Source organism: Pristiophorus japonicus, chromosome 6 (genome assembly GCF_044704955.1).
Source record: "Pristiophorus japonicus isolate sPriJap1 chromosome 6, sPriJap1.hap1, whole genome shotgun sequence".
Classification (NCBI taxonomy): Eukaryota; Metazoa; Chordata; class Chondrichthyes; family Pristiophoridae; genus Pristiophorus; species Pristiophorus japonicus.
In genome coordinates, this window is record NC_091982.1 from 157,623,758 (window position 1) to 157,644,243 (window position 20,486).

The 20,486-nt window shown below is 47.1% G+C and overlaps 1 protein-coding gene and 1 pseudogene across 7 annotated transcripts in view; one reads left to right on the top strand and one right to left on the bottom strand.

Moving 5' to 3' along the window:
- Positions 1-7,431: 7,431 nt before the first annotated feature.
- LOC139266417 (U2 spliceosomal RNA) lies at positions 7,432-7,669 on the bottom strand (annotated as a pseudogene).
- Positions 7,670-11,661: 3,992 nt separating this feature from the next.
- yeats2 (YEATS domain containing 2) overlaps positions 11,662-20,486 on the top strand; it is a 317,137-nt gene continuing 308,312 nt past the window's right edge. For 3 of the 7 annotated variants that reach the window (XM_070883313.1, XM_070883315.1, XM_070883312.1), the window contains exon 1: positions 11,665-11,983. The gene's annotated coding sequence lies outside the window, so the exon portion shown is untranslated. Of the gene's footprint in view, positions 11,984-20,486 lie in introns of all 7 variants that reach the window. The other 4 variants (XM_070883310.1, XM_070883316.1, XM_070883319.1 and 1 more) reach the window with 3 other exon arrangements.

Sequence of the window (20,486 nt, forward strand, 5' to 3'; positions counted from 1 at the left end):
GCCCTCCCCAGATGCATTACCTCATCTTCTCCGGATTGAATTCCATTTGCCACTGTTCTGCCCAACTGACCAGTTCATTGATATCTTCCTGCAGTCTACAGCTTTCTGCTTCATTATCAATCACACAGCCAATTATTGTATCATCTGCAAACTTCTTAATCATGCCTGCTACATTCAAGTCTAAATCATTGATACATACCACAAAAAGCAAGGGACCTGGTACTGAGCTGGGCTTTCCAGTCACAAAAACACCCATCAACCATTACCCTTTGCTTCCTGCCTCTGAGCCAATTTTGGATCCAACTTGCCACTTTGCCTTGAATTCCATGAACTTTTACTTTCGTGACCAGTGTGCCATGTGGTACCTTATCAAAAGCCTTGTTAAAATCCATATACACTACACAAGACATGCTACCCTCATTGACTCTCTTCGTTACTTCCTCAGAAAATTCAATCAAGTTAGTCAGACACGACCTTCCCTTAACAAATCCATGCTGACTGTCCTGGATTAATCTGTGTCTTTCTAAATGAAGATTTATCCTGTCCCTCAGAATTTTTTCCAATAATTTTCTCACCACCGAGGTTAGACTGACTGGCCTATAATTACTCAGTCTAGCCCTTTCTCCCTTTTTAAACAAAGGTACAACGTTAGCATTCCTTCAATCCTCCAGCAGAGAGGATTGGAAAATGATGGTCAGAGCCTCTGTTGTTTCCTCTTTTGCTTCTCTTAACAGCCTGGGAAATATTTACATAAGAACATAAGAAATAGAAGCAGGAGTAGGCCATTTGGCCCCTCGTGCCTGCTCTGCCATTCAATAAGATCATGGCTGATCTGATCAGCGCCACTTCCCTGCCCACTCCCCATAACCCTTTACTCCGTTATCGCTCAAAAATCTGTCTATCTCCGCCTTTAAATATATTCAATGACCCAGCCTGCACAGCTCTCTGGGGAGAGAATTCCATAGAATTACAACCCTCTGAGAGAAGAAATTTCTCCTCATCGGTTTTAAATGGGTGGCCCCTTATTCGAAGACTATGCCCCTGAGTTTTAGTTTCCCCTATGAGTGGAAATATCCTCTCTGCATCCACCTTGTCAAGCCGCCTCATTATCTTATATGTTTCAATAAGATCATTCTACTGAACTCCAATTTGTGTAGGCCCAATCTACTCAACCTATCCTCATAAGTCAACCCCCTCATCGCCGGAATCAACCCAGTGAGCCTTCTCTGAACAGCCTCCAATGCAAGTATATCCTTCCTTAAATACGGAGACCAAAACTGTACGCAGTACAGGTGTGACCTCACCAATACCCTGTACAGTTGTAGCAGGACTTATCTGCTTTTATATTCTATCCACCTTGTAATAAAGGCCAACATTCCGTTTGCCTTCCTGATTACTTGCTGTATCTGCATACTAACTTTTTGTGTTTCATGCACAAGGACCGCCAGGTCCCTCTGTACTGCAGCACTTTGCAATTTTTCCATTTAAATTATAATTTGCTTTTCTATTATTTCTGCCGAAGTGGATAACCTCACATTTTCCCACATTACAGAAACATAGAAACATAGAAAATAGGTGCAGGAGTAGGCCATTCGGCCCTTCTTGCCTGCACCGCCATTCAATGAGTTCATGGCTGAACATGCAACTTCAGTACCCCATTCCTGCTTTCTCGCCATACCCCTTGATCCCCCTAGTAGTAAGGACTTCATCTAACTCCTTCTTGAATATATTTAGTGAATTGGCCTCAACAACTTTCTGTGGTAGAGAATTCCACAGGTTCACCACTCTCTGGGTGAAGAAGTTTCTCCTGTATCTCGGTCCTAAATGGCTTACCTCTTATCCTCAGACTGTGACCCCTGGTTCTGGACTTCCCCAACATTGGGAACATTCTTCCTGCATCTAACCTGTCTGAACCCATCAGAATTTTAAACGTTTCTATGAGGTCCCCTCTCATTCTTCTGAACTCCAGTGAATACAATCCCAGTTGAACCAGTCTTTCTTGATAGGTCAGTCCCGCCATCCCGGGAATCAGTCTGGTGAACCTTCGCTGCACTCCCTCAATAGCAAGAATGTCCTTCCTCAAGTTAGGAGACCAAAACTGTACCCAATACTCCAGGTGTGGCCTCACCAAGGCCCTGTACAACTGTAGCAACACCTCCCTGCCCCTGTACTCAAATCCCCTCGCTATGAAGGCCAACATGCCATTTGCTTTCTTAACCACCTGCTGTACCTGCATGCCAACCTTTAATGACTGATGTACCATGACACCCAGGTCTCATTGCACCTCCCCTTTTCCTAATCTGTTACCATTCAGATAATAGTCTGTCTCTCTGTTTTTACCACCAAAGTGGATAACCTCACATTTATCCATATTATACTTCATCTGCCATGCATTTGCCCACTCACCTAATCTATCCAAGTCACTCTGCAGCCTCATAGCATCCTCCTCGCAGCTCACACTGCCACCTAACTTAGTGTCATCCGCAAATTTGGAGATACTACATTTAATCCCCTCATCTAAATCATTAATGTACAGTGTAAACAGCTGGGGCCCCAGCACAGAACCTTGCGGTACCACACTAGTCACTGCCTGCCATTCTGAAAAGTACCCATTTACTCCTACTCTTTGCTTCCTGTCTGCCAACCAGTTCTCAATCCATGTCAGCACACTACCCCCAATACCATATGCTTTAACTTTGCACATTAATCTCTTGTGTGGGACCTTGTCGAACGCCTTCTGAAAGTCCAAATATACCACATCAACTGGTTCCCCCTTGTCCACTCCACTGGAAACATCCTCAAAAAATTCCAGAAGATTTGTCAAGCATGATTTCCCTTTCAAAAATCCATGCTGACTTGGACCTATCATGTCACCTCTTTCCAAATGCACTGCTATGACATCCTTAATAATTGATTCCATCATTTTACCCACTACCGATGTCAGGCTGACCGGTCTATAATTCCCTGTTTTCTCTCTCCCTCCTTTTTTAAAAAGTGGGGTTACATTGGCTACCCTCCACTCCATAGGAACTGATCCAGAGTCAATGGAATGTTGGAAAATGACTGTCAACGCATCCACTATTTCCAAGGCCACCTCCTTAAGTACTCTGGGATGCAGTCCATCAGGCCCTGGGGATTTATCGGCCTTCAATCCCATCAATTTCCCCAACACAATTTCCCGACTAATAAGGATTTCCCTCAGTTCCTCCTGCTTACTAGACCCTCTGACCCCTTTTATATCCGGAAGGTTGTTTGTGTCCTCCTTAGTGAATACCGAACCAAAGTACTTGTTCAATTGGTCTGCCATTTCTTTGTTCCCCGTTATGACTTCCCCTGATTCTGACTGCAGGGGACCTAGGTTTGTCTTTACTAACCTTTTTCTCTTTACATATCTATAGAAACTTTTGCAATCCGTCTTAATGTTCCCTGCAAGCTTCTTCTCGTACTCCATTTTCCCTGCCCTTTGTCCTCCTCTGCTGAGTTCTAAATTTCTCCCAGTCCCCGGGTTCGCTGCTATTTCTAGCCAATTTGTATGCCACTTCCTTGGCTTTAATACTATCCCTGATTTCCCTTGATAGCCACGGTTGAGCCACCTTCCCTTTTTTATTTTTATGCCAGACAGGAATGTACAATTGTTGTAGTTCATCCATGCGGTCTCTAAATGTCTGCCATTGCCCATCCACAGTCAACCCCTTAAGTATCATTCGCCAATCTATCCTAGCCAATTCACGCCTCATACCTTCAAAGTTAGCCTTCTTTAAGTTCTGGACCATGGTCTCTGAATTAACTGTTTCATTCTCCATCCTAATGCAGAATTCCACCATATTATGGTCACTCTTCCCCAAGGGGCCTCGCACAACGAGATTGCTAATTAATCCTCTCTCATTACACAACACCCAGTCTAAGATGGCCTCCCCCCTAGTTGATTCCTCGACATATTGGTCTAGAAAACCATTCCTTATGCACTCCAGGAAATCCTCCTCCACCGTATTGCTTCCAGTTTGGTTAGCCCAATCTATGTGCATATTAAAGTCACCCATTATAACTGCTGCACCTTTATTGCATGCACCCCTAATTTCTTGTTTGATGCCCTCCCCAACACCACTACTACTGTTTGGAGGTCTGTACACAACTCCCACTAACGTTTTTTGCCCTTTGGTGTTCTGCAGCTCTACCCAGAAAGATTCCACATCATCCCAGCTAATGTCCTTCCTAACTATTGCATTAATCTCCTCCTTAACCAGCAATGCTACCCCACCTCCTTTTCCTTTTATTCTATCCTCCATCTGCCAATTATTTGCCCACTCACTTAGCCTGTCTATATCCCTTTGCAGATTTTTTGTGTCCTCCTCAAAATTTGCTTTCCCACCCACCTTTGTTTCGTCAGCAAACTTGGCTACATTACACTTGGTCCCTTCATGCAAGTCATTAATATAGATTGTAAAGACTTGAGGACCCAGCACCGATCGTTGCGGCACCCCACTAGTTACTGTTTGCCAACCGGAAAATTACCCATTTATCCCGACTCTTTGTTTTCTGTTAGTTAGCCAATCCTCTATCCATGCTAATATATTACCCCCAACCCCATGAACTTTTATCTTGTGCAGTAACCTCTTATGTGGCACCTTATTGAATGCCTTCTGGAAATCCAATACACCACATCCACCGGTTCCCCCTTATCCACCCTGCTCGTTACATCCTCAAAGAACTCCAGCAAATTTGTCAAACATGATTTCCCTTTCATAAAACCATGCTGACTCTGCTTGATTGAATTATGCTTTTCCAAATGTTCGCTACTGCTTCCTTAATAGCATTTTCGCAACGACAAATGTTAGGCCAACTGGTCTATAGTTTCCTGCTTTTTGTCTGCCTCCTTTTTTAAATAGAATTTGATCCGGGCCTGGGAATTTATCCACTTTCAAAGCTGCTATACTTCCTATCTCACTATGTTTATTTCATGTAATATTTCACACACCTCCTTGTTTGCAATGGCTGCATTGCCCCCCTCTTTTGTGAAAACAAATGCAAAGTATTCATTAAGAACCATACACATGTCTTCCGCCTCCACACACAGGTTACCCTCATGGTCTCTAATAGGCCCCACTCTTTCTTTAGTTATCCTCTTGCTCTTAATGAATTTATAAAACACCTTTGGATTTTCCTTGATGTTACTTGCCAAAATTTTTTTGTGCTCTCTCTTTGCTTTCCTAATTTCCTTTTTAATTTCACCTCTGCACTTTCTATACTCGAGGGTTACTGCAGTCTTGAGCCCTCGGTATCTGTCATAAGCCTCCCTTTTTTTCTTTATCCTAACTTGTATGCCCCTTGACATCTAGGGGGCTCTAGATCTGTTAGTCCCGCCCTTTTTCTTTAAGGGAACATTAATGCTCTAAACTCTCAGATCTCCTCCTTGAATGTCATCCACTGCTCTGACACTGATTTACCTTCAAGTAGCTGTTTCTATTCCACTTTGGCTAAGTCACATCTCAGCTTAGTAACATTGGCCTTCCCTCAATTGAGAACTTTTATTCCTGGTCTATCTTTGTCCTTTTCCATAACCACCCTAAATCTAACTGATTTTTGATCACTGGCACCAAAATACTCCTTCCACCTATTACCTCTGGTGTCCCCCAAGGATCTATCCTTGGCCCCCTCCTATTTCTCATCTACATGTTGCCCCTTGGCGACATCATCCGGAAACACAGCGTCAGTTTCCACATGTATGCTGATGACACCCAGCTCTACCTCACTACTCTAAGGATAAGGATAAGGGGTAAGCCATTTCGGACCGAGATGAGGAGTAACTTCTTCACTCAGAGAATTGTGAACCTGTGGAATTCTCTATCACAGAAAGTTGTTGAGGCCAGTTTGTTAGATATATTCAAAAGGGAGTTAGATGTGGCCCTTGTGGCTAAAGGGATCAAGGGGTGTGGAGAGAAAGCAGGAATGGGGTACTGAAGTTGCATGATCATCCACGATCATATTGAATGGTGGTGCAGGCTCGAAGGGCCGAATGGCCTACTTCTGCACCTATTTTCTATGTTTCTATGTTACTACCACTTCTCCACAGTCTCTAAATTGTCAAGAGTACTTGGTCCAACATCCAGAGCAGAAATTTTCTCGAACTGAATATTGGGAAGACTGAAGCCATTGTTTTTGGTCCCCGCCACAAACTCCATTCTCTAGCCACTGACTCCATCCCTCTCCCCAACTCCTGTCCGAGGCTGAACCAGACTGTTCACAACCTTGGTATCATATTTGACCCTGAAATGAATGAGCTTTCGACCATATATCCGCAGCATATCTGAGACCGCCTATTTCCACCGCCGTAATATCGCTCTTGCCTCATCTCATCCGCTGCTGAAACCCTCATCCATGCCTTTGTTACCTGTAGACCTGACTATTCCAACGCACTCCTGGCTGGCCTCCCACATTTTACCCTACGTAAACTAGAGGTGATCAAAAACTCGGCTGCCTGTGTCTTAACTCGCACCAAGTCCCGCTCACCCATCACCCCTGTGCTTGCTGACCTACATTGGCTTCCGGTTAAGCAATGCCTTGATTTCAAAATTCTCACCCTTGTTTTCAAATCCCTCCATGGCCTCGCCCCTCCCTATCGCTGTAATCTGCTCCAGCCCCACAACCTCACCCTTCCCCCACGCGCGAGATGGCTGCGCTTCTCTAATTCTGCCTTCCTGAGCATCCTTGATTATAATCGCTCAATCATTGGTGGCTGTGCCTTCTGTTGCCTGTACCCAAGCTCTGGAACTCCCTACCTAAACCTCTCTGCCTCTCTATCCTCCTTCAAGACGCTCCTTGAAACATACATCTTTGACCAAGCTTTTGGTCACCTGCGTTAATTTCTAATTATGCAGCTCGGTGTCATTTTTTATCGCATAATATTCTGTGAAGCGCCTTTGGACGTTTCACTACATTAAAGGCGCTATATAAATACAAGTTATTGTTGTTGTTGCCTTGCTTCGTTCCCTAAAACTAAGTGCAGAACTGCCCCCTCCTTTATTGTGGTTGCTACATACTGGCTAAATAAGTTCTCCTGAATGTATTCCAGGAATTCTGAACCCTCTATACCTTTCACACTAATTCTATCTCAGTTAATATTAGGGCAGTTGAAATCCCCTACTTTTACTGCCTTATAGTTTTTGACTTCTCAGAAATTTGCCTACATATTTCCTCTTCTATCTCCCTCTGACTGTTTGGGGGTCTATTATAGTACACTCCCAGCTATGTGATCGCCCCTTTTTTGTTCTTCAATTCAACCCATATGGCCTCATTTGATGATCCTTCTAACATATTATTTTTTAAAAATTCGTAGCCAATCTTTCCAATTCTTTGTCAAATCACAAACGCCAGAGGTCACCTTGCACACATCAAGGATCACTCTGCGCCAATGCTCTTAGCCAAAAGGCCTAGAGCCACTGCACCGTTCCTGGAAGTACTGCAATACCAGGTTCGTGCCATGGAGGTGGATGGGTCAGGCCCCCCACACACCTCCGTGGAGGTGGATGGGTCAAGCCACCCCACCCACCTCCTATTTCCAAAAAGCATAGGAGAACCACCTTCCTGATCCAGGGAGAACCACTTTGGGGTCATGGTTACTCCCCTGTCAGGTCAGTTACGCATGATCTTAGCCAAAAGGCCGAGAAGCCCTCCTCACAGCTGTAATTGTTTCTTTAATCAATACTGTGACCCCCCCATTCTTTGTTATCCCCCTCTCTATTCCATCTGAAAGCTCTGTAACCAGGAATGTTGAGCTGCCACGTCTGTCCTTCTTTCAGCTATATCTCAGTAATAGCAATATCATACTCCCAAATGTCTATCTGTGTTCTCAGCTTATCTGCCTTATTCCCTCGACTCCTTGCATTGAAGTATATACACCATTTAGCACTGCCAAACTCCCTTGTTGTCTATTTTCTCGACTGTGTGAGGTTATTCACTTTGATAAGAATAGAAAAATAGAATATTTTTTAAATGGTGAGAAACTTGTCAATGTTGATGTTCAGAGAGATTTGGGTGTCCTCGTGCAAGGAACACAGAACGCTAGCATGCAGCTACAGAAAGCAATAAGGAAGACAAATAGCATGTTGGCCTTTATTGCAAGGGGTTGGAGTATAAGAGTAAGGAAGTCTTGTTACAATTGTACAGGGCCTTGGTGAGACCACACCTGGATTACTGTGCACAGTAGTGATCTTCTTATCCAAAGATATACTTGCCTTGGAGGCGGTGCAACGAAGATTCACTAGATTGATTCATGGGATGAGAGGGCTGTCCTATGAGAGATTCTGTAGAATGGAAAAATACAAGATTCTGGAGGGGATTGACAGGGTAGATGCTAAGAGATTGTTTCTCCTGGCTGGAGTGCCTAGAACAAGGGGGCATAGTCTCAGGATAAGGGGTCGGCCATTTAAGACTGAGATGAGGAGAAATTTCTTCACTCAGAGGGTTGTGAATCTTTAGAATTCTCTGCCCAGAGGGCTGTGGATGCTGAGTCTTAGCGTATATTAAAGGCTGATAGGTAGAAACATAGAAAATAAGTGCAGGAGTAGGCCATTCGGCCCTTCGAGCCTGCATCGCCATTCAATATGATCATGGCTGAGTTGCAACCTCAGTACCCCATCCCTGCCTTCTCTCCATACTCCCGATTCCTTTAGCCGTAAGGGCCACATCTAACTCCCTTTTGAATATGTCCAACGAACTGGACTCAACAACTTTCTGTGGCAGAGAATTCCACAGGTTCACCACTCTCTGGGTGAAAAAGTTTCTCCTCATCTCGGCGGTCCTCCAGGCTTACCCCTTATCCTTAGACTGTGACCTCTGGTTCTGGATTCCCCAACATCGGGAACATTCTACCTGCATCTAACCTGTCCAATCCCGTCAGAATTTTATAAGTTTCTATGAGACCCCCTCTCATTCTTCTAAATTCCAGTGAGTATAAGCCTAGCCGATCCAGTCTTTCCTCATATGTCAGTCCTGCCATCCCGGGAATCAGTATGGTGAACCTTCGCTGCACTCCTTCAATAGCAAGCACGTCCTTCCTCAGATTAGGAGACCAAAACTGCATGCAATACTGAAGGTGTGGCCTCACCAAGGCCCCGGACAGTAAGACCTCCCTGCTCCTATACTCAAATTCCCTCGCTATGAAGGCCAGCATGCCATTTGCTTTCTTTACTGCCTGCTGTACCTGCATGCCTACTTTCAATGACTGATGTACCATGACACCCAGATCTCTTTGCACCTCCCCTTTAACTAATCTGTCACCATTCAGATAATAATTTGTCTTACTATTTTTGCCACCAAAATGGACAACCTCACATTTATCCACATTATACTGCATCTGCCATGTATTTGCCCACTCACCTGACCTGTCCAAGTCCCCCTGCAGCCTCCTAGCATCCTCCTCACAGCTCGCACTGCAACCCAGCTTAGTGTCATCTGCAAACTTGGAGATATTACACTCAATTCCTTCGTCTAAATCGTTAATGTATATTGTAAATAGCTGGGGTCCCAGCACTGAATCCTGCGGCACTCCACTGGTCACTACCTGCCATTCTGAAAAGGACTCGTTTATTCCCACTCTTTGCTTCCTGCCTGCCAACCAGTTCTCTATCCACGGCAATACATTACCCCCGAATACCATGTGCCTTAATTTTGCACACTAATCTCTTGTGTGGGTCCTGGTCAAAAGCCTTTTGAAAGTCCAAATATACCACATCCACTGGTTCTCCCTTATCCACTCTACTAGTTACATCCTCAAAAAACTCAAGAAGATTTGTCAAGCATGATTTTCCTTTCATAAATCCATGCTGACTTGGACTGATCCTGTCACCGCTTTCCAGATGCGCTGCTATTACATCTTTAATAATTGATTCCAGCATTTTCCCCACCACCGATGTCAGGCTAACCGGTCTATAATTCCGTTTTCTCTCTCCCTCCTTTTTTTAAAAAGTGGGGTTACATTCGCTACCCTCCAATCCATAGGAACTGATCCAGAGTCCATGGAATGTTGGAAAATGACTGTCAATGCATCCACTATTTCTAGGGCCACTTCCTTAAGTACTCTGTGATGCAGACTATCAGGCCCTGGGGATTTATCGGTCTTCAATCCCATCAATTTCCCTAACACAATTTCCTGACTAATAAGAATTTCCTTCAGTTCCTCCTTCTCGTTAGACCTTCAGTCCCCTAGTATTTCCGGAAGGTTATTTGTGTCTTCCTTACTGAAGACAGAACCAAAGTATTTGTTCAATTTGTTCATTTCCTTGTTCCTCATTCTGAATTCACCTGATTCTGACTGCAAGAGACCTACATTAGTCTTCACTAATCTTTTTCTCTTCAGGTATCTGTAGAAGCTTTTGCAGTCAGTTTTTATGTTCCCTGCAAGCTTACTCTCATACTCTATTTCCCCCCTCCTAATTAAACTCTTAGTCCTCCTCTGCTGGATTCTAAATTTCTTGCAGTCCTCAGGTTTGCTGCTTTTTCTGGCCAATTTATATGCCTCTTTCTTGGATTTAATACTTTCCTTAATTTCTCTCGTTAGCCACGGTTGAGCCACCTTCCCTTTTTTATTCTTACGCCACACAGGGATGTACAATTGTTGTCGTTCATCCATGTGATCTTTAAATGTCTGCCATTGCCTATTCACAGTCAACCCTTTAAGTTTCACTCTCCAATCTATCCTAGCCAATTTCAGTCTCATACCGTCGAAGTTTCTTTTCTTTAAGTTCAGGACCCTAGTCTCTGAATTAATTGTGTCACTCTCCATCTTAATGAAGAATTCTACCATATTATGGTCACTCTTCCCCAAGAGGCCCCGCACGACCAGATTGCTAATTAATCCTCTCATTACACATCCAGTATAGGATCGCCAGCTCTCTAGTTGGTTCCTTGACATATTGGGTCCAGAAAACCATCCCTTATACACTCCAGGAAATCCTCCTCCACAGTATTGCTACCAGTTTGGTTAGCCCAATCTATATGTAGATTAAAGTCACCCATAAAAACTGCTGTACCTTTATTGCACGCATCCCTAATTTCCTGTTTGATTTTTGGACTCGAGGGTAATCAAGGGATATGGAGATTGGGTGGGTAAATGCTGAGGTCGATGATCAGCCATGATCTTAGTAGCTCTCTCTCTCACTATTGCCCCCCTCTCTCGCTCCGCCCTCTATTACCCCCTCCTCTCTCACTATTACCCCCTCTCTCACTTCCCCTCTCTCCCACTATTACCCCCTCTCTCACTTCCCCTCTCTCCCACTATTACCCCCTCTCTCCCACTATTACCCCCTCTCTCACTTCCCCTCTTTTCCACTATTACCCCCTCTCTCTCTCTCTCACTATTGCCCTCCCCTCCTGCCCCTCTTTCTCTCTCCCTCCTGCCCTCTCTCTCACTATTACCCTCTCTCTCTCCCTCCTACCCCTCTCTCTCTCCCTCCTGCCCCCCCTCTCTCCCTCCTGCCCCCCCTCTCTCCCTCACTTCCCCCCCTCTCCCACTATTACCCCTCCCTCACTTCCCTTCCCACTATCACTCTTCCCTTCTGCCCCCTCTCTCACTCCCTCCTGCCCCTCGCTCCCTCACTTCTCCCCTCTCCTCCTGCCCCCCCTCTCTCTCTCTCCCTCCTGCCCTCTCTCTCACTATTACCCTCTCTCACTATTACCCTCTCTCTCCCTCCTTCACTTCCCCTCTCCCACTATTACCTTTCCCTCCTGCCCCCTCTCCCTTCCTCCTGCTCCCCTCTCCCCTGCTCCCCTCTCCTCCTGCCCCTCTCTCTCTCTCCATTACCCCCTCCCTCTCCCTCTTGCCCCCTCCCTCTCTCCCCCTGGCTGCTGCCTCTGCTGGCGGCGGTGGCGGTGCTGTGACTGTCCGCCTTTCTCTGCCAGCTGTGGGAGCTGGTCGGGTCGGTCCGGGCGGCGGCAGGCGGAAGCTGGGAGCTGGACCGAGCCGGTTGCTGTTGCCGCCGCAATTCTCGTAAGTTTTTCCCTCTGTCTCTATTGTCGCCCCGCGTGGAGAGGAGGCCGCAGGCTTTTAGCGGACTTGAGTAGTCGCGGCTTCGCGGGCGTTGGGCAGAGATTTCGGGAGGAGGGGCCAGGAGTAAGTACGGAGAGGGGAGGGAGTGTGGGGTCGGGGCAGTGAGGGGGAGGGAGAAGGAAGGAGTGAGGGAGGGAATGAGGGGAGTGAGAGGGGGAGGGGCAGAGAGGGAGTGAGGGGGAGGGGGGGTAGTGAGAAAGATAGAGTGAGGCGGGACTGAGGATAGGGGGAGTGTGAGTGGAGGGAAGTGAGGGAGGGGAAGGCAGTGGAGTCATGGTGAGGGAAGAATGAGAAAGATGGAGGGAGACGGGACTGAGGATAGGGAGGGGGAGGGAGTGAATGGAGGACAATGATGGGGAGTGACAGGAGTGTGAGGCGGTTGACTGAGTGGAGATCAGTGAGTGGGGGACTGACTGGCAGAAGGAGCGAGTGAGGGTCGGTAATTGGGGGAGGGAGTTAGTAAGGTGGATGGCGATTGGGGAGAGAGAGTCGGGGAATGGTGGTGAGTGATACGTCCTTACTATACAGTATAAATGCACACGAGGCCCATACTTGAGAGAAGGTCACTCTGTGACCAGTTACCTTTATTACCAAGACCGCAAGTGATGAAGGTGGCTGGAGCTTCCCCTTTTATACCTGAAAGTCCAGGTTAGGAGTGTCCCCCACCAGTTCGTCCCTTGTGGTCAATGTTCTCAAGGTGTTCAACTTAGGTCAGCTTATACATGGGTTACAATGATAGTTGAATACATGACATCATCTCCCCCCCCCCAAGGGTCAAGGATGTCTCGGAGCGGGTGCAGGACATTCTAAAAAGGGAGGGAGAACAGCCAGTTGTCGTGGTGCACGTTGGTACCAATGACATAGGTAAAAAAAGGGATGAGTTCCTACGAAATGAATTTAAGGAGCTAGGAGCTAAATTAAAAAGTAGGACCTCAAAAGTAGTAATCTCGGGATTGCTACCAGTGCCACGTGCTAGTCAGAGTAGGAATCACAGGATAGCTCAGATGAATACGTGGCTTGAGCAATGGTGCAGCAGGGAGGGATTCAAAGTCCTGGGGCATTGGAACCGGTTCTGGGGGAGGTGGGACCAGTACAATCCGGACGGTCTGCACCTGGGCAGAATCGGAACCAATGTCCTCGGGGGAGTGTTTGCTAGTGCTGTTGGGGAGGAGTTAAACTAATATGGCAGGGGGATGGGAACCAATGCAGGGAGATAGAGGGAAACAAAAAGGAGGCAAAAACAAAAGACAGAAAGGAGATGAGGAAAAGTGGAGGGCAGAGAAACCCAAGGCAAAGAACAAAAAGGGCCATTGTACAGCAAAATTCTAAAAGGACAGAGGGTGTTAAAAAAACAAGCCTAAAGGCTTTGTGTCTTAATGCAAGGAGTATCCGCAATAAGGTGGATGAATTAACTGTGCAAATAGATGTTAACAAATATGATGTGATTGGGATTACGGAGACGTGGCTCCAGGATAATCAGGGCTGGGAACTCAACATCCAGGGGTATTCAACATTCAGGAAGAATAGAATAAAAGGAAAAGGAGGTGGGGTAGCATTGCTGGTTAAGGAGGAGATTAAGGCAATAGTTAGGAAGGACATTAGCTTGGATGATGTGGAATCTATATGGGTAGAGCTGCAGAACACCAAAGGGCAAAAAACGTTAGTGGGAGTTGTGTACAGACCTCCAAACAGTAGTAGTGATGTTGGGGAGGGCATCAAACAGGAAATTAGGGGTGCGTGCAATAAAGGTGCAGCAGTTATAATGGGTGACTTTAATATGCACATAGATTGGGCTAACCAAACTGGAAGCAATACGGTGGAGGAGGATTTTCTGGAGTGCATAAGGGATGGTTTTTTAGACCAATATGTCGAGGAACCAACTAGGGGGGAGGCCATCTTAGACTGGGTGTTATGTAATGAGAGAGGATTAATTAGCAATCTCGTTGTGCGAGGCCCCTTGGGGAAGAGTGACCATAATATGGTGGAATTCTGCATTGGGATGGAGAATGAAACAGTTAATTCAGAGACCATGGTCCAGAACTTAAAGAAGGGTAACTTTGAAGGTATGAGGCGTGAATTGGCTGGGATGGATTGGCGAATGATACTTAAGGGGTTGACTGTGGATGGGCAATGGCAGACATTTAGAGACCGCATGGATGAACTACAACAATTGTACATTCCTGTCTGGCATAAAAATAAAAAAGGGAAGGTGGCTCAACCGTGGCTATCAAGGGAAATCAGGGATAGTATTAAAGCCAAGGAAGTGGCATACAAATTGGCCAGAAATAGCAGCGAACCTGGGGACTGGGAGAAATTTAGAACTCAGCAGAGGAGGACAAAGGGTTTGATTAGGGCAGGGAAAATGGAGTATGAGAAGAAGCTTGCAGGGAACATTAAGACGGATTGCAAAAGTTTCTATAGATATGTAAAGAGAAAAAGGTTAGTAAAGACAAACGTAGGTCCTCTGCAGTCAGAATCAGGGGAAGTCATAACGGGGAACAAAGAAATGGCGGACCAATTGAACAAGTACTTTGGTTCGGTATTCACGAAGGAGGACACGAACAACCTTCCGGTTATAAAAGGGGTCGGGGGGTCTAGTAAGGAGGAGGAACTGAGGGAAATCCTTATTAGCCGGGAAATTGTGTTGGGGAAATTGATGGGATTGAAGGCCGATAAATCCCCAGGGCCTGATGGACTGCATCCCAGAGTACTTAAGGAGGTGGCCTTGGAAATAGTGGATGCGTTGACAGTCATTTTCCAACATTCCATTGACTCTGGATCAGTTCCTATGGAGTGGAGGGTAGCCAATGTAACCCCACTTTTTAAAAAAGGAGGGAGAGAGAAAACAGGGAATTATAGACCGGTCAGCCTGACATCGGTAGTGGGTAAAATGATGGAATCAATTATTAAGGATGTCATAGCAGTGCATTTGGAAAGAGGTGACATGATAGGTCCAAGTCAGCATGGATTTGTGAAAGGGAAATCATGCTTGACAAATCTTATGGAATTTTTTGAGGATGTTTCCAGTAGAGTGGATAAGGGAGAACCAGTTGATGTGGTATATTTGGACTTTCAGAAGGCGTTCGACAAGGTCCCACACAAGAGATTGATGTGCAAAGTTAGAGCACATGGGATTGGGGGTAGTGTCCTGACATGGATTGAGAACTGGTTGTCAGACAGGAAGCAAAGAGTAGGAGTAAATGGGTACTTTTCAGAATGGCAGGCAGTGACTAGTGGGGTACCGCAAGGTTCTGTGCTGGGGCCCCAGCTGTTTACACTGTACATTAATGATTTAGATGAGGGGATTAAATGTAGTATCTCCAAATTTGCGGATGACACTAAGTTGGGTGGCAGTGTGAGCTGCGAGGAGGATGCTGTGAGGCTGCAGAGCGACTTGGATAGGTTAGGTGAGTGGGCAAATGCATGGCAGATGAAGTATAATGTGGATAAATGTGAGGTTATCCACTTTGGTGGTAAAAACAGAGAGACAGACTATTATCTGAATGGTGACAGATTAGGAAAAGGGGAGGTGCAAAGAGACCTGGGTGTCATGGTACATCAGTCATTGAAGGTTGGCATGCAGGTGCAGCAGGCGGTTAAGAAAGCAAATGGCATGTTGGCCTTCATTGCAAGGGGATTTGAGTACAGGGGCAGGGAGGTGTTGCTACAGTTGTACAGGGCATTGGTGAGGCCACACCTGGAGTATTGTGTACAGTTTTGGTCTCCTAACCTGAGGAAGGACATTCTTGCTATTGAGGGAGTGCAGCGAAGGTTCACCAGACTGATTCCCGGGATGGCGGGACTGACCTATCAAGAAAGACTGGATCAACTGGGCTTGTATTCACTGGAGTTCAGAAGAATGAGAGGGGACCTCATAGAAACATATAAAATTCTGACGGGGTTAGACAGGTTAGATGCAGGAAGAATGTTCCCAATGTTGGGGAAGTCCAGAACCAGAGGTCACAGTCTAAGGATAAGGGGTAAGCCATTTAGGACCGAGATGCGGAGGAACTTCTTCACCCAGAGAGTGGTGAACCTGTGGAATTCTCTACCACAGAAAGTTGTTGAGGCCAATTCACTAAATATATTCAAAAAGGAGTTAGATGAGGTCCTTACTACTAGGGGGATCAAGGGGTATGGCGAGAAAGCAGGAATGGGGTACTGAAGTTGAATGTTCAGCCATGAACTCATTGAATGGCGGTGCAGGCTAGAAGGGCCGAATGGCCTACTCCTGCACCTATTTTCTATGTTTCTATGTTTCTAAAGTCTTATTGGGATCACAGGTTAAGTCTCTCTGGTGGTTTACGCTCCCTTGTAGAGCGCCTGAGTTGGGGCTCCGGTTGTTGGGCGCTGGCCTGAGTGTCTGCTGTTTGCGGTGCCTCAGGCCTGTCCGGACTGCCCACAGTGACTGGGCTCTTCTCCACTTGGTTCTGGTGTTCGGTCACTTGTGGTGGAGTAAACTCTACGTCGTATTCTTCCTCTGATTCTTCTATGGGGTTGCTGAACCTCCTTTTAGTTTGATCCACATGTTTTCGGCAGATTTGTCCATTGGTAAGTTTAACTACCAAAACCCTATTCCCCTCTTTGGCAATCACTGTGCCTGCAGCGTAATTAAGGACAAAAACAGGGTCGTTGACATCAATACATTGCGCCCTCGCATTCCTGTCATGGTAGTCACATTGTGACTGATGCCTGCTCTCAACAATTTCTTTCATAGCAGGGTGTATAAGGGATAACCTGGTTTTCAGCATCCTTTTCTTTAGCAGCTCTGCGGGTGGAACCCCTGTGAGTGAGTGTGGTCCAGATCTATTGGCCAATAAGAGGTGTGATAGCGGCTTTGTAGGGAACCCCCTTGGATTCTGAGCATCCCCTGTTTGATTATCTGCACTGCTTGTTCCGCCAGGCCGTTTGAGGTCGGCTTGGATGGTGCCATTCTGACATGGTTGATTCCATTGCCTGCCATGAAGTCCTGGAATTCAGTGCTCGTGAAGCACGGGCCATTGTCGCTAACCAAGACATCTGGTAGACCATGGGCGGCGAACATTGCCTGTAAACTTTCTACCGTGGCAGAGGATGTGCTTGAATTTAAAATGGCACAGTCAATCCATTTGGAGTAGGCGTCTACTACAACCAAAAACATTTTTCCCATGAAAGGACCTGCGTAGTCCACATGGATGCGTGACCATGGCTTGGCAGGCCAGGATCAGGGGCGAAGGGGGGCTTCCCTGGGTGCGTTGCCCAGCTGAGCACACGTGTTGCACCTGCGAACACAAAGTTCCAGGTCTGCATCTATCCCTGGCCACCAAACGTGTGACCTGGCAATTGCCTTCATCATGACAATGCCCGGATGCTCATTGTGAAGTTCTCTGATAAACACCTCTCTCCCCATCTGGGGCATGACTACTCGGTTTCCCCATAGTAGCAATCGGCCTGAATCGAGAGTTCATCCTTGCGCCTATGAAACGGTTTAAATTCCTCAGGGCATGCCCCTTCCGTGGCTGCCCAGTCCCCATTCAGGACACAGTTCTTGACTAAAGACAGTAGCGGGTCTTTATTTGTCCAGACTTTAATCTGATGGGCTGTCACAGGTGAGCCTTCGCTTTCGAAAGCTTCAACAGCCATGGCCATCTCAGCATCATGCTCAGTTGCCCCCTCAGTGGTGGCTAGTGGGAGCCTGCTGAGTGCATCGGCGCAGTTTTCAGTGCCCGGTCTGTGCCGAATTGTGTAGTCATAGGCGTAGGCGGCTAACATGAGTGCCCACCTCTGTATGCGGCCGATGCATTCGCATTTATGGCCTTGTTGTCTGCCAAAAGGGACGTTAGGGGTTTGTGATCTGTCTCCAGCTCAAATTTCCTGCCAAACAGGTACTGGTGCATTTTTTTTTTTATTGCATACACACATGCTAGTGCTTCCTTTTCTACCATCCCGTAGCCCCTTTCTGCCTGGGACAGACTTCTGGAGGCATAACTGACCATTGGCATAACTACCGGCTGTAACTGACCATTGGCATTCACTTGCTGCAACGCACATCCGACCCCATAGGTCGACGCATCACACGTTAAAACAAGTTTCTTACACGGGTCATATAACGTTAACAGTTTGTTGGAGCATAACAAATTGCGTGCTCTATCAAAAGCCCTTTTCTGGCTGTCCCCCCACACCCAATCGCGACCTTTGCGTAGGAGCACGTATAGCGGCTCTAACAGCGTGCTCAATTTGGGATGAAAGTTACCAAAATAGTTCAGGTGTCCCAGGAACGAACGCAGCTCCGTCGTGTTACGGAGTCTGGGTGCTCTCTGGATCGCTTCCGTTTTGGACGCAGTAGGTCTGATCCCGTCTGCTGCTACCCTCCTCCCCAGGAATTCTACCTCTGGAGCTAAGAAGACGCACTTCGCCTTTTTCAGTCGCAGCCCTACCCGGTCCAGTCTGCGTAGCACCTCCTCCAGGTTGTGGAGGTGTTCTTCAGTATCGCGACCCGTGATGAGGATGTCGTCTTGAAAAACCACCGTCCTTGGAATCGACTTGAGGGGAGGCTTTCATTGTTTCGCTGAAAGATCGCGGCGGCCAAACGAATCCCGAACGGACATCTGTTATACTCAAACAACCCCTTGTGTGTCGTGATGGTGGTCAGCTTCTTCGACTCACTCGCCAGCTCCTGGGTCATGTAAGCTGAGGTCAGGTCCAATTTTGCCACAGGATAGCGTTGCAAAGAGGTCCTCTGCTCTCGGTAGCGGGTACTGGTCTTGGAGTGACACCTGATTGATGGTGGCCTTGTAATCGCCACGTATCCTGACCAACCCATCCGCCTTGAGCACTGGCACGATCGGGCTCGCCCAGTCACTGAATTCGACTGGCGAGATGCTGCCTTCCCTCAGCAGGCGGTCCAATTTGCATTCTATCTTTTCCCGCATCACGTACGGCACTGCTCTGGCCTTGTGGTGTACTGGCCTGGCGTCCGGGTTTATGTGACTCACTACCTTGGCCCCCATGAAGATGCCGAGTTGAAATAATGAGTCAAATTTGTCCAGGACCTGTGAGCATGATACTCGTGCCACAGAAGAAATTGCATTGACATCCCCCCATTTCCAGTTCCTGACAGCAAGCCAACTCCTCCCCAGTAGTGCGGAACCGTCCCCCGGGACAATACAGAGTGGCAACCTGTTCTCCGAATCTTTGTGGGTCACGACTACCGTGGCGCTGCCTAGCACCGGAATGATCTCCTTTGTATATGTCCGTAGCTGTGCATCAATCGACAATAATTTTGTCCTCCTGGCCTTGGACATCCACAACCTTTCAAACTGTTCGATACTCATCAGGGACTGGCTGGCACCCATGTCTAGCTCCTGGGATGCAATTGAGGAGCACTTTCATCATTATCAGTGGCGTCCTGGTGTATGAATTCTATATGTACTCCACATGAACTCGCTGAACTTCAGCTTCCAGCGATTTCCCCCAGTATTCATTTGGCCTCGTAGGGCTTACATCGGGCCCGTCCTCCTCGTACATCAACCTGGCTGCAGGCTTCCTGCACATACGCGCCAAGTGACCGCTGACATTGCAGTTTCTGCAGGTATATTGCTGATACCTGCAAGCTCTGGCTGGGTGTTTGCCTCCACACCTCCAGCATGAGCTGGAGGCCCCGTTATTGGAAACAAAAGGTCCATTACCAGTCGAACGTCTCTTGACTGTCCCTGTAACTGTCCTTAAGCGCCCCATTAACAGGTGTTGATAGCCCCATTACTGGCCGCATTGTCCATTGCGATGGCATGAATCGCCGTTCAGCTAGCCATTGTCTCTGTTGAATTCCCCCTTTGGGTTCGACTACATGCTGGGACATGTCCGATTGCCCTTGTCTGCCTAGAGAACTGTGTGCCACGTTAACAATGTTGACTCCCTGGTCGTTTACCGCATTTGAGCCAAGATTTTTGTCATACATCATTCTGGTCTCTTCCTCCCCTAAGATAAATATCTGGGCTATCAGAGCCGCCGCTTCCAAGGTCAAGTCTTTTGTCTCAATCAGTTTCCTGAAAATCCCAGCGTGCTCGATGCCCTCAATAAAAAAGTCTCGCAGCATCTCCGCTCTGCACGCATCTGGGAACTTACATAGTCTCGCCAGTCGCTGGAGATCTTCCACAAAGTCTGGAATGCTTTTCCCTTCTCGCCGCCAGTGTGTGTAAAACCGGTGTCTCGCCATGTGCATGCTGCTCACCGGTTTAAGGTGTTCCCCGATCAACTTACTGAGCTCTTCGAACGTGTCCGCCTGCTTCTCTGGCGCTAGAAGGTCCTTCATCAGGGACTCCGTTCTGGATCCACAAACTGTCAAGAGATGAGCCCTGTGTTTGTCGGTCGACTCCTGTCCCAACCATTCTTTAGTGACAAAACTTTGCTGCAGTCTCTCAGTAAAGTTGTCCCAATCATCACCAACACAGTACCTCTCTTCTGT